The 13,550-nt window shown below is 41.3% G+C and overlaps 1 protein-coding gene across 2 annotated transcripts in view; it reads left to right on the forward strand.

Annotated features, from left to right (window-relative positions):
• Window positions 1-4,862: 4,862 nt before the first annotated feature.
• Window positions 4,863-13,550, forward strand: part of INPP4A (inositol polyphosphate-4-phosphatase type I A) — a 108,621-nt gene continuing 99,933 nt past the window's right edge. For both annotated transcript variants that reach the window (XM_088052071.1, XM_088052073.1), the window contains exon 1: window positions 4,863-4,954. The gene's annotated coding sequence lies outside the window, so the exon portion shown is untranslated. The remainder of the gene's footprint in view (window positions 4,955-13,550) is intronic.

Consider the following 13,550-nt stretch of genomic DNA (forward strand, 5'->3'; position numbering starts at 1 on the left):
TAGAATCACAAATATAAGCAGTGCTAATAGTTTGTATTGAATAAGTAAAGAATAGAGTTTGCAAAGACCTTGCTGTTCCTCTCATTCGTTTTCCATGATGGAGAGTCAGAGGGTGCTAAATGGTGTCAAGACTGACCTCACAGGCTGTGGCTCTGTCAGTGCTAGGACCTGTCTGATACAACATCCCATTTCAGCAGTTAAATGTTCTCTCTGTGGTCCAATCCTGCAAACACAGTTGTATTTACAGAGCTGTAAACACATATTGCAGAACTGATCACATGTTTATGATGATAAATGACCACCCTGTGGTCATTTACTCTGAAAATTCTTTAGGCTGTTAAATCTTCTTTCAAGTTAGTACAGAGCAATAAGTGTATGAATCTGTTTAATGAAGGCGTATGTGTACATATGTTGAAAAGTGAAAGAAAAGGGTTGGTGTTTAAAAGGTATCACACATCTAGTATTTAAGATGTGCCTCTCAGAAGGAAAGACAAAGCATCTTTAAAAAACTCTGACTTTTGAAATATTTTCTGCTTCCAGAATGGGCACATTTTTATTGCAAAAAGCTTCATTATTCACTGGGTGGTGTAAGAAATTGGTTGTCCAGTCTCTCTTCACTTCTAAAGTTTCTAGAGAGTAGCAGGTTGGATGAGATGCTTTTTTTCAAAGAAAACATTTAAAATTATATCTTTTCAGTGAAAACCTGGAACAAACTAGATTGACACCTTCTACTCGTAAGAAGAGCATTAAATTAAGTCATCATCTAAAAATGCAGGCGCAGAATGTAGGTGGTAAGCAGTATCATGTTTCTTTGTTTAAGCCTGTGGTTAGAAAACTTACAAATACGGAACTGTAGCAGCTTTGTTAAAGTAATGACTTTTACTCTGCCTTGATATGTGGTCATTTAGAATATGTATATTTATTGTAAATAAAGGTGCAAGTGTCTTGTCTAAAACTGAAGAGCACAACATCTTAATTCCAGTCATAAGTTGTAGTTGACAGAATAACCAGAAACCTTAAGATGCTTTCTCATTTTTCTTTTTCCAAATCTGCCTGCTGAATTTTCTGTCTCTGGCATGGTTTTATTGCAGATATCTTCAGAAAATCATTAACCAGTTATTTCTGTAAGTGGCACACTCCACAATGACTTGGTTGACAGTCTATAGGAAGAAAATTCTGTAAACATAAAGAGCAGCTTCTTGAAGTGGACTGTGCTTTATTTTCAGGATTTACAGACAGTTCATTAATAATGTTCTTGAACACTGAAAGTGGAAGAAGCAATAAGATTAGCATTTTAACAGTTGCTTAATTAGATCAGTAGAAGGTGATATATTTCAAGTAATAATGTACTTTAGTGGCTAAACATTGAAAACATATTTTTATGTCAAGTTGAGGTTGGAGTGTCCTGACGGAGGCTTTCATATGCAATATTTTTTTTTTGGCTGGCCTGTAGGTACTAATGGGCTGCAGTGAAATGGAACGGAATAATTTCCCTAAAGATTTTTTAGTAACAGAGGAAATGATATGAGTAAATCTCTGTGACCTAGAACAAGATTTTTAAAATCTGCAGTATTGCTACTATTGCTTTAAAAAGAGTTATGGAAAAATAGCAAAGCAGAAATTAGCTCGTAATTCATAAGTTGTCATGATAAACTGTGCTACTGTAAAATTGTATTGTGTTGTCTTTCATTACCACTCAAAGAGGAATATGAACTTTTCCTAGTCAACTTGTGACAGAAACTTTTGTGGCTTTTTTGGTGGGGAAAGTTTTGAAGTCTTTCTGAGGCAAAAAAAGTATTAATATTAATAAATACAATATTTATTAATAAATATAATATTTATTAGCTGTTGTGTCAGGCTTTTGGTTCTGTAGCAGCTGTATCTCACTAATGGTCATAGAAGGATGATTTCTGGAATTCTTAGTGGGAAGAAATCTGTTACAGGTTGTTGGATTGTTGGCATGCTAAGGAAGATGAGTGTAAATAGTGTGTTGAGGGGATTAATTATTGGATGTGTAAAAATTTATATTGTAAAATATGTATGGGCAAAAACTCCATAAAGCCCTTTATCAGCTGAGACTGGACATTCAGATCCCTTCCTGCTTTATGTCAGTAGTTAAGGTAAGTGCTTGGCACCTTTTGTCTAGTCTGACCTTCTGTGAAGCTTTTTATGCTGGAGAAAGGCACCAGTTCTTGAAGATGGCATAAAATCTGATTATTATAATTTCTCTTGATAGAATATTTCAATAGCCAGTATTCCCTCTTTTTCTAGAAAGAGCATATCTGTCTTGTGATTAGAATTTGACTTCAGTTTTCACTTCTGGGAGAGGAAGATGGCTCTGCAAAGGAGTTAGTAGTATCTTATGTTTTCCTGATGGAATGCATTTGGAAAAAAAAATGCAATGAAATGCATGGATTGACTTCCTAAAATCTTGTGTTATACCTGCCTTCCTTAGTCCCATCACAGCGGGGAGATTTGCAATCTCCTTTCAGGAAGGAGATAAACCTCTATTACTGATTTTTTTATCTACATACAGGTAAGATCCTTGCTTTTTACACTATTGATTGTGCTTCCAAGGTGAGTGTCACATTTTGTCATCTAACACACCACGTTGTTGGGATCTCATGTTCAGTTCCCTGTCCATTATAACCCTGATGCCTTTTTCAGAGTCAGTGCTTTTTCACTCTGATGTTTTCACAGTGTATGGCTTGTTTTATAGCTTTTTGTTCTTTTCCTGGATATATAACCTGAGATTTGGCTATTAAAAAATGATAAAAGTTTTGAACAGTATGCTTTATCATCTGTTCCAGAACTTTTATGTGATGGCTCAGTTCTTCTGTTCATCACAGTGTCAGCTGTTGGGTTATTCACAAATACAATTGGCAGTGAGTTTATACATACTTACACACCTTTGAAGAAAATGTGAAATAATCTTAAACCTGGTAATGGTTCCAGAGCAGCTCTCTAAGTACTCTACTGAAATACAACTCCCTTCTATTTTGAGGTTTCATTACTTATAGATTAAGAAAACATAATATTACAAAAAAATTAGGAAAATGGAAAACCTCTCTAGCCTATCCATTCCTACCCTGCTGGGTTTTCTTGTATTTTGCCCTGGTTAATTCAGACTGCTGTGCCTACAAAAAACATGGGGATTTCTCCACATCCTCCTTCAACCCTGGTGCAATGTAAGGCCCTTCTGGTCCCTTGGGTTTTAGTGCTGGTTTGATTCCCTAATACTAAATGAACATCAGTAGTAAACATTGTTGTTCCAGAGTCCTTGGTGGGGAGCTGTCCAAGTCTGCTGTTTACAAAGATTGTATTTTGGTTGATGAGGATTAATAACGTCAACAGCTGCAAATAAACTATGAATTTTTGCTGTCAAGATCTGTATTTAATTTGAAAGGTGCTAGTGATAATGTCTACTTGCTTTCCAGCCTGTTCTCACCAAGCATATTTAATATTTTTATGTGAGAATGGCTTTAAGTTTACATGGTATGCAGAGGGGCTCCTATGTTCTGTCTCTTTGTTAAAAAAAGTGGCAGGGTTCATTAGCTTTGTGCTAAACTGGGAAAAGGTAAATGTGAAAAATTATGCATATTTGACTATGCATTGAAAACACCTCTGTAAGTTCTGTGTGATCTTGAAGCAGGGAATCCTTACTGGAATTTCACCAACAACATGCAGAAAGAAAAATGAAAAAACTCAAGCTGACTCTTCTGGCTTTTCTATCCCAATTCAGATTGTACTGGGGACTTCAGCTGACAGCTTCCAGCATGAGGGAACTGCAACAGGCACATTAAAATTCTTACACTGTGTAAGTGTTGGGACTGACTCAGCTGGTTCTTGGCAGCAGTCCTTTGCAGGTCATGCACAGTTGGCTGGAGGCATCCAGACAAGTCTGTCTGTGTCTCACTGGTTCCCCACTTCAGCAGTTCCCCACTCCTCCATGCAGGAGCCCCTCACCTTCCTCCTGGGAGTTCCTACAAGGTAACTTGTTAGTAACCTGTGTTCTCCTTGGCTTTTGTGCATCATGTAAAAATAATAGAATGAGACAAAGCTGGACTGTGACCTCTTCCTACATTCTTTCAAATGACTCTTAACATTGCTTGAGCCCAATAAATTCCTCTTTGATAGCAACATGGTACAGAAATTGGTTAAGAAGTGGAGCCCAGCCTGCAGCTACACAGCAATTTCAACATATGCAAGTGAGACAGCTATTGAGCAACTTCAAGTTTGGGGATGGGTGGATGGGTGGATGGAAGGAACATGCTAAAATGTATCAGTGTGAGCAGTAGGACTAGGGAAGTAGTTCTCCCCTTGTACTCCACAACAGGTGAGGCCACACCTTGTGTGCTGTGTCCAGTTTTGGGCCCCTCGATTCAAGAAAAACAATGAGGCGCTGGAGCACCTCCAGATAAGGGCAATGGAGCTAGTGAAGGGTCTGGGGCACAGGTGCTATTGAGGAGGAGCTGAGGGAGCTGGGGCTATTTAGGCTGAAGAAAAGGGTACTCAGGCGGGACCTTAGTGCTCTCTACAACCACCTGAAAAGAGGCTGTAGCTGCGTGGGGGTCTGCCTGCCAGTGGCAGGGCAAGAGGACATAAGCTGGGCTAGAGGAAATTTAGTTTGGACTTTAGGAAGAATTTCCTCTACCTCCAATGCTTAACTGCAGATGAAGATATAAGAGAATCCTAGTTTCTATATTTTTGGATCCTCCGGAGCCGAAGATGCCACCCTGGCTCGGGCGGCCGGCGGGGGCGGCCTGAAGCGCTCCATTTCAGCCCCGGCGGACAGGCGGGCGATGCCGGCCCGGCTGAGGCCGCAGGGGGCCGGGCCAGGGCCGGGGCGGGGCCGCCGCTCCCGGCGCCGTCAGAGCGGGCGGGCGCCGGAGCCGCTGGGGGCGCGGGCCGGTGTCTGCCGCGGGGCGGTGCCCGGCCAGCCGCGGCTGCGGAGGTGAGCGAGGGGCGCCGGCCGGGCGGCCGCGGAGCGGGGGGCAGCGGGCAGAAGGTGCGGGGGCGGGCGCGGCGGGGTCGTGCGGCTGCGGCGGGAGGCGCGCGGCCGAGCCCCCATCTTGGGGAGGCCCTGCCCGGCGGGTTCGGTGGCCGGCGCTGTCACCGGCAGCGCTGCCGGCTCCGTCCGTGCGTGCTCGGCGCTCGCTGTGGCTCGTCCCGAGCCGTGCCGGCTGCGGCGGTGCGTGTAAACAGCGTGTGTAGAAGGTACAGCGAGTAAACAGCCGCCTCCGGGGGGGACGCGGGAGCGAGACATCGGGCGCAGGGATGGTGTTTAACCTCCCCTGAATTATTACAGGCTGGCTTTCACGATTCCTTTCTCATGTTGAGAAGCCTTAAAAGGAAGCAGATTGTGCGTTTAGTTTGGTGCATATTTCGGATTTTTGCTCGTTTATTGAGCTGGAATATGGTTGTGAAATACGGTAGAAATGCCTTTGCAGTACTGATGCACCATCATCTGTTTTATGTGGGTTTGGCAGAGCAGCATTAAGAATGAACTTGAAGCTTTATCCCAGTGGCAAACATTCCCCCCATACCATGAGTAAAGTCAGTATATGCTGATCATAGCCCAGCTTGGACTGCAGAGACACGAGAGGGGCTTTTTCCTGGGTGGTCCAGCAGGGTGTTGACAGAAGCTCTCCATCCACACAGGCCGATATCATCCTTCTGCAGAAGCCTCTGGTGTTGAGCTTGTCTAGGCTGGCAGTAGAGATCCAGCTGGGAGGGACTTGCTGGGTTACTTCTTAAGCAACAGAGGCAGAGACACATCTTTGTCTCTGCCCTCAAACTCTAAAAAACCCTGTTGGGCTTAAAACAAGATTACTTTGCAGTTTCCCACTGCAGAACAGCTATTTGCTAATGCTTTTCACAAAAGCACTTAATTAAAAGCTTACTAAGTTTTTCTTCCTGCTTCTGAAGATCTTAATTCAGTGGACTGCCTTGCTTCTAGGAACTCAGAGAATGTAATATCTTGCCAATTTTTTCACAAGTCTCTCTGACTCTCTATGCAAATGTTAGGTGGGAGCAAATGGTGGGGGGGGGGGACAGATGTATTTTTGGCAGGAACTTGACATTCAGAATTTTTAAATTTAGAAGTTCTGGCACTTTAAAACTTTGAGGTGTATGTGACCTCTTTTACTCACTGTTCCCTGCTGCAGTACTAAGTTGATAGCAAATCATGATTTCATGGCTGTTTTCAAGGATCTATAACTAGGCTGCATGGATTTTGCTAGATACATGACAACTTTGCCTCTGATTCCATTTATTTTTAATGATCTAATTTTAACTTAATCTGTAGTGGGTGGTAACTTGCAGGGAGCCATGGAGAAACAAAGAATCCTGCCAAAGTGTGGCAAAAGAGCCATGTGATCTTCAGAGGGTGTTGGGCTCCCTTACTGAAGACAGTGATGACACCTCTGCAGAAACTTGCTTACTTTACATCTGTCTCACTTGCTGTCAACTGAGACTGAAGGCTGTACCCCTTCTCAGGTAGCAGAATTTTCAGTCTTAAGATCTCAGATATACTGAGGGTTGGATGTCATTAGTCATCTCTTAGACCTGTTCAAGTCCAGTATCATTGTACTGTATTAAATGGAAGTTCTCCCTGTGGAGTGAACCGACTGCTAGGAGAAATAATTGCTTTGTTTCCTATATGTTCTGTTTTCTCAGTCTCTGTATTATTTTACATGAATTAGGAAGGAAAATGAGAAGGCCAAGGATCCCCTTTCAGTTCTTGTTTCCTTGTTAAGATATACTTCAGGCTGCTGTGTGTTCTGCTACAGAAAATTTTAATTGCCCAGTTGCTAGTGTGTAAGATGCACCATTAGAATAAAACAATATCTCTTGGACCCCTTTTGTAGATGTCTGTGTTGGAAAAAATTCTCCATTTCTTGACTGGATATGAAGAACAATTGCCTTGCTTGGAGATGAAGTTTGAAACCTCTGCCTGTTGTATTTGAAGAGAGATGGGAGATCAAATAACACATGCAGCACAGCTCAGAGCTCTGTCTTACACGTTCTTTGCTTCTGCTTGCCACTTCCTTTCCTGTTTCTTGTCTGACAAACTGAATTTCCTCTCCATTGTTGGATTATCTACCTAAATCTCAAACAGACATCCTTTGCAGAAACATTGTTAGAAAATGTTGTTGACCTTGGACGAAAAAAGCTTTAGGGTGTATCTACTTCATGCACATCTGTCAGACAGATAGGCGTAGCCTCAAGTGTGTTTAAATCACACCTATTGCTGCTTTATGTAATGTGATAAACTCTTTCCCACAGATGAAGTTGATTCTTCTGGTTCTCAAATAGAAGGAGCTGTTTCCCTTTTCTGTTTCATGGGCACCTCCTGCTACCACTGCCTGCCTTCCTTTGCTTCCTATGTTCTGTTCTCTGTAGTGCTTTGCTTCCTATGGCAAGTGCTGCCACAGACTGGCAGCATGTGAGACAAAACCAAGCAACAATCAAGACAAATCCATTTTGAGTGAAGAGCAAATCAAGTGAAGTACAGAAAATAACAGGAACATTGTAAATTAATTGATGTGACCGAGAGGAGGGTGTGTGTCTTGGCTGCACAGGGGAGTGGTAGGGTCATACTCTGTGTGGTTTGTGTTGTGCAGGGTAAGGGAGGTGTACAGGAGATAAGGCAACCACTCCAGGCTTTCCTGGCAGTTACTGCTCTATTTTCCCTGTACCATAAACTGGGGTTAATGACACTGCATGAGCCAACACAGGTGGACATTGTGCTTCCGTCAGCCCATCGATCCAGCTACTTTTGTCTCACAGAGGAAAGGCAGGTGCCAGTACTATAGAAATATGTTAGCACTTCCTGAAAACAGCACTTGAAGCTTTCAGTAAAGTGTATTCACTCAGCAAGAAGGCTGTTTCTGGACTTCCATTGAATGTGAAACTCTTTATGACAATTTTACTGAATATGCAATAAATAGTGATCCAGGAAGTTGAAGCACCAGGGTACATCCTAACTTAGGTAAAACCAACTTCATGATATATAAGAGAGTAATGTAGTTTTCCCCCAAATTTCCAGGCAAGTTGAGATCTTGACCTTAAGTGAAGGAGACTTTCTGTCCAGCTTGTATATGTGACCAAGGATTTCTCTGCAGTTGCAAGGAGGTAACCAAGTGAGGTGAAAGGGAATATAAAAGGAGAAAAGAAGTGTGATATAGAGGAGGGATGTGAAGGGAAATGAGTGTAGAGGGTAAGACAGTACAGGAAAGAGGACAGATAGTGATAGAAAAATTCATCCAGGATGCTTCTCATCAAGGTTTTGTAGCATTTGCCAGTGGAGCACTCTGGAGCTGTAATTTCTGAATAAAATCTGGAAGTATTCCAAACCTGTAGCTGTAGTTGGGGTGTGCTTGGAGGGAGGGAGGGATGCAAAAGCAGGGGCTGGGCTTTATAGCTGGACTTCCCTGGCAGATGCATCCTGAATCTGAGCATATGGGAAGCAAGAGGGGCTGTGTCACTCTGAGTGCTTGCAGAGGACTGGTACAAGGTTTGTGTGCTGCTAACTCCCATTGCTAGGTAAGGGGTTTTAGAGCTCTTGGGGTCATCAGCTCTCTTAAGCACTTGTATTTTAGTCTTCCTTAACAAAATAATATGTGTTACCATGCATCTAAACTTTTAGAAGGATAATTATTCTTCCCACCATATGACTAATTATAGGAAGCATATATGTACAGATGTTGCAACAGCACACTTCAATTCCTTGGGGCAGCTTATAGTTAAGGTACCCTTACTGCATTGTTGCAAACTGTGCAGAATCCTGCAACTATAATTCACAGTTCCTGTGAATACCTCTGCACGTGCTCAGTTCCCTCCTTTTATACAAGGCTAAGAAGCCCAGATTAACTCTGTGCTTGAAAAACTGTTCTACCTGGCTCTACCCTGTTCTATCACTGAATTTTTTGTAACTTCCTTCCAGCAAAATGAAATGCGATTAAAAAGAATTTGATGCCTGGAATTTCTCCTTGCCATGAGTAGAACAAGTCTCTAAGGTGGAAATTACAGCTAGGAGTAGAAACACAGAGATTTGCTGAGAATTTGTTCTTCCACTCATTCTCTGTTGTTAAATCTGTTGTGTTGAAATGCAGTGCTGGGTTTACTGCTAAGGTTAGGCATTGGACCTTTCTGTAATTCTGGTTTGTGTTTGCTTCAAGTGTTAACCCTTGGCAGTCTGAAGCTTGGATTCAGACTTAAGAAGAATTTTTAAGCAATTGTCCAGTCTTTAAGAGTTATAATAAGACTTCAAAATGACACAGATTTGTATCAGGTATTTTGAAAATACTTGGTCTGCTTAGAGTCTCTTCTGTTCTTTGTCCAGCTCTTTCTCTACATTTTCTCTGTGATAACCAGAGATAAGAGAATAATTTTTCATAGTTTCTAAGCCTCTAATTTTTCACAGTTCTCTTTCAAAAGCTAACTGTGGGGTGGGGGTGGGTTGTGTTGGGCTGAATACAGTAGGTATTGATTTCTAAAAATCTCTAGAGATTTCGATATTTTTAGTTTTTCCCCTTACCCACCTACATTTTGTCTTGCCACTAACAATTCCTTCAATTATGTAGCTACTTTTTACATTCATTTGGCTGGAAACTACTGCCTCCCACAGTAGGGCAGGTGGAATGAAATGTGTCCCTACGCTTCAGCAACTTCAGTGCAAAGTTCAGTGGCTTAATTTAAACTGTTGGCTTGACATTTCTGAAGTGTTCACTTGATCTGGTCCATTGATTTTGCTTGGGAGGCTGTAAACTTGAACAGCAGTGTGGTAGTATCTTCAGTCACCAGAGCTACTTGCTGAGCTCTTAGTGCCATTTTTCTGTTATATTTTTTACCATAAACTGCTAAGTGCTAGTGCACTGTTAATTTTGTTAATAGTTCTGTAAATATTAAAACTTACTGAACATTACATAATTTCTTTTTAAAAGGGTTCTCAGATGTTGTCTTGTGGAAGTTGCTACACATAAAATGTAAAATCTGGGAGAAGTCTTCCTGTCCAAGTCCAGAAGTCTGTAGAGCATTTCTCAGCATTTCCATTTTTGAAAATGGACATTATCTGCACAAGAGAATTATCTCATGGCTGTCTTATCCCTTCCAGGTTTTATGGGTCACTTTTTAAAGTTCAAAATTGTACAGTATCACAAAGTTACAGCAACATTTAATATGATACCAGTAGATGATAATATCAGTAGAAAAGCCTTATGTATATGTATATTATATATTTCAAAGCTGATATCACAGCTAGAAGCTGGAAGCTTTTGGCCTGTGACACTTAACTCCCTGTGGACTCACGAACTTGCTTTGTTGGCCACTTGCATGTTCCTATGAACATGGATGAACATGGTCCTCAAGGTTTTCCAGTGATCATAACTTCTACTGCCAAAGTGTGGGTGGACCATCCACCATTATTTCTGAGGCTGGGAGAAGTGTTTGGAACTGGTTCCCTGCCGAATGGAAAGCAATGCTGCTCCATATAAACATGACAGTTCAGAAGTATGAATGCAGCATTTTAAACTGCAAATGGCCCACACTGCTGTCAAAATACCTGTCTTAAAAGGGCAATGTATGTAATCACAGTTTGGCCTTGTAGATTCCAATTATGCTAAATCTTAAGTTAGATGATCTACTTTTCTCTTGTTGTATTTAGTGCACAGGAGGGGACTAATCTGGGGATGAACTGTTGAGTAAAGACCATCAGTGACTGTAACAGCTTTATTTGTTCCAGAAATTGGAAGTTGTACAGCCATGAAAGCAGGAGATTATAGGAAGAGCTAGACAAAATTGTTTTTCTGATTGAGAGCTGCGTCCTTCTAGAGGCCTGTGACACAACCCTACCACTCCTCAGAGTTTCTGTGTGGTTCAAGGCAAGTCTTTGAAAATTTTCCTTTTGCCATTGGTCAGTACAATATTCCTCAGATTTTGTTTGCCTGATTTAAGATCTGATTTCAGTTTCATAGAACATCTAAGCCCTCCCATCTATTACTGCATGTGTTATGTAAAGGCTGCACATTTCCAATGTTGAATTGTGGGTGTCTTGAGTTGGACACCCAAGCTAGTTGGTACTTTATTCTTTCTGCAGAAACTGGCTGGTTCTCCCTTGAAATCTGTGTCCACTATCTCTCCCATTCCCAGAGAGGGTTCCCAGCCTCCTTGTACTAGCTTATACTGTTCCCCTTGGTTTTCCTCCTTATGCTACTTGCCCCATCTCTTTGGTCTTCCCATTTTTGGCAATTTTCCCACTCTTTACTGCATTGATTCCTCTCAGCCCAGTTGTTTCTGGTGTTATTTCTACCTCCAAACATCCGTCCTGGTCTTCTGACAACTTGCCAGTATTGCTTTTCAGTTACATCTCCTGCTCCTTTGGCTTGGCCATTTTTACCTGTGTTTTTGAATTTGATATTTCTTTCTTATCCCTGAAGGCTTGTCATAGAAATATAGGTTCTGTTGGCCAAGGTCAATATTTAGCTGAACTGCTGAATGAGTATTATAAGGAACTGTCTTCTGAACCCCTCGGGATGCTTGTAAGGCAGTACATGTGCAGCTGTTACTTGTGGAAATCAAGAGTACTCATTCTTTTGGCATCTTTGGAGATTTTAGTTTTAATTAACCTCTACTGGATCTGTGTTTACTATGATTTTTAAAGGATTAGAATGGAAGGGAAAGATTGACGGTTGTTTTAAGGTGTTTTTTCATATTATGCAAAATGTTTTTTCTTTACACCTTACTCTTGATAGCAACTGTTTGAGCTGAAACTGATGACTGTTCTTTAAAAACTAGTTTGAGACAAATAGTCAGCATGAGAAACTTATTGGCACACACTTTGGAAAAAGGTAACCAAGTGAAAAGAATAGTCTTTTAAGAAGTGGTGTTGAGCAGGTGTAGTTACAGGCACGGGTGCTACTGGTCCCACCTTCTGATTGCTCCTCTTGTGCTGAACAATTAGAAAGTGCTTTACAAACTGTTCATTCACTTCATGGGGGCCCGTGTATCTCAGCCATTGTTCAGTGGCATGGCAGTGTAATGTTTGACAAGCAGTGGCATGTAAGAGGTTTTTAAAATAGTGTGGGACTAGTGATGGCATTTAAATGACTTGGCCATTAGAAAATAGGGGAAAAACAAGGAACTGCTTTTACCATAAGCAGAGATTTTCCTTTTCTTCCCCTTTAGGTAAGAATAGTGGAAATGTTGAAGTGCATCTTTGCTTTGATGTCTAGCAAAACCCTTTCTCTTCCCAAACAGTGTACCTTTTCTCCAACAACCGTGAGGAAACATTTGTTGAGCAATAACCCAAAATGTATGGTTGCTGCCATTAAAGTTGTCAGAATTACTTAGAGTTTTTAATTCAAGTAATAGACAGACTTCATCTTACCAAGTTTATAAGACTTGGGAAAACTACATAGAAGCTTTTCTACAGTATGTTTCTTCTGGCAAGAACAGATTTCCCAAGAATATGTGTTCCTGTTAGTTTGACCCCATCTATATTTTAGTGAAATTACCCTTTCCAAGAAGTTTCAGTAAGAACTGTATTTCTGCTACAAATACTAATGGCTGTGGTAGCAGTGCTAGAGACACAGACATCTAGCATGAGCTATGGATTTACTGCTTCACTGGATCTAGAGATGGATGTTTAAAAAAGCTTTGTTAATTCTATATCAGATTCTTACTTTGTGATTGCTGTGTCATGGTGTTTTGAAATGTTCTGTACTTAATATATGAATGGCAGATCACAGTTCTGTGTTCCAAAGAGGCTTTCAAGCCGGAAGCAAGCAATCTTTTATGACCAGAAGATTATATACTCTATAAAAAGAAAATACAGCAAAATGCAGTCAGTCAAGAGGGGTTTCAGGATTAGCAGAATTTCAGGTGACATACAGCATGTTATTTTACTATTTTTAATGGAGAGCTCCCCTTGGCATGCCTTTTGTAATTCCACTGTCCCTGGAGCTGTAGGCTTTGTGGTTTTCTCAGCCATAACCCTAAGGGTAACCCTAAGTGGAGCAGTAAATGCAGCCTTTTACTGAGGCTAAGGCTCCCAGCACATGGGTGGTGCCAAGGAAAATGATTTGGAGGAAGCTATGTTATGGCAGTGCCATGCTTCTCTTGGTCTGATACTTTCCATCTGAGACCTGCTGCTGAGATTTATGTTAGAGCTTGTGAACAGTTGGTATAATTTAAACGGGGAGATCTGAGGATTGGAGGAACAAAGAAGTGCTAAAACCCCATCTATTTTCTTGTCCTTGTTTGTTTTTTTGTTATTGTTTAGCATCCCAGTTAGAGAGCCCTTGAAGACACATTCCTCTAGGGAGGGTAATGTTGCGTGGCTCTGGAAGGACAGCTTCAGTTTACCCAAAATGTTGCAAGAGCTTGGGAATAAAAATAAGGAAACATAAGTGTGACTTCTCTAAGTAGAAGGAAAAAGTGTTACTTCTAAGTAGAAAGAAAAGGGGTTTTTTTGGTTTTTTTTTTTCCAATGGCCCCTTTTTCCTTATTGCTGCAGTAATGCAGCAAGAATTTGGATCAATTGAAACAGG

The sequence above is a fragment of the Pseudopodoces humilis genome, chromosome 2 (genome assembly GCF_049639895.1).
Source record: "Pseudopodoces humilis isolate 2021_Gansu_Grassland_sample_001 chromosome 2, ASM4963989v1, whole genome shotgun sequence".
Classification (NCBI taxonomy): Eukaryota; Metazoa; Chordata; class Aves; order Passeriformes; family Paridae; genus Pseudopodoces; species Pseudopodoces humilis.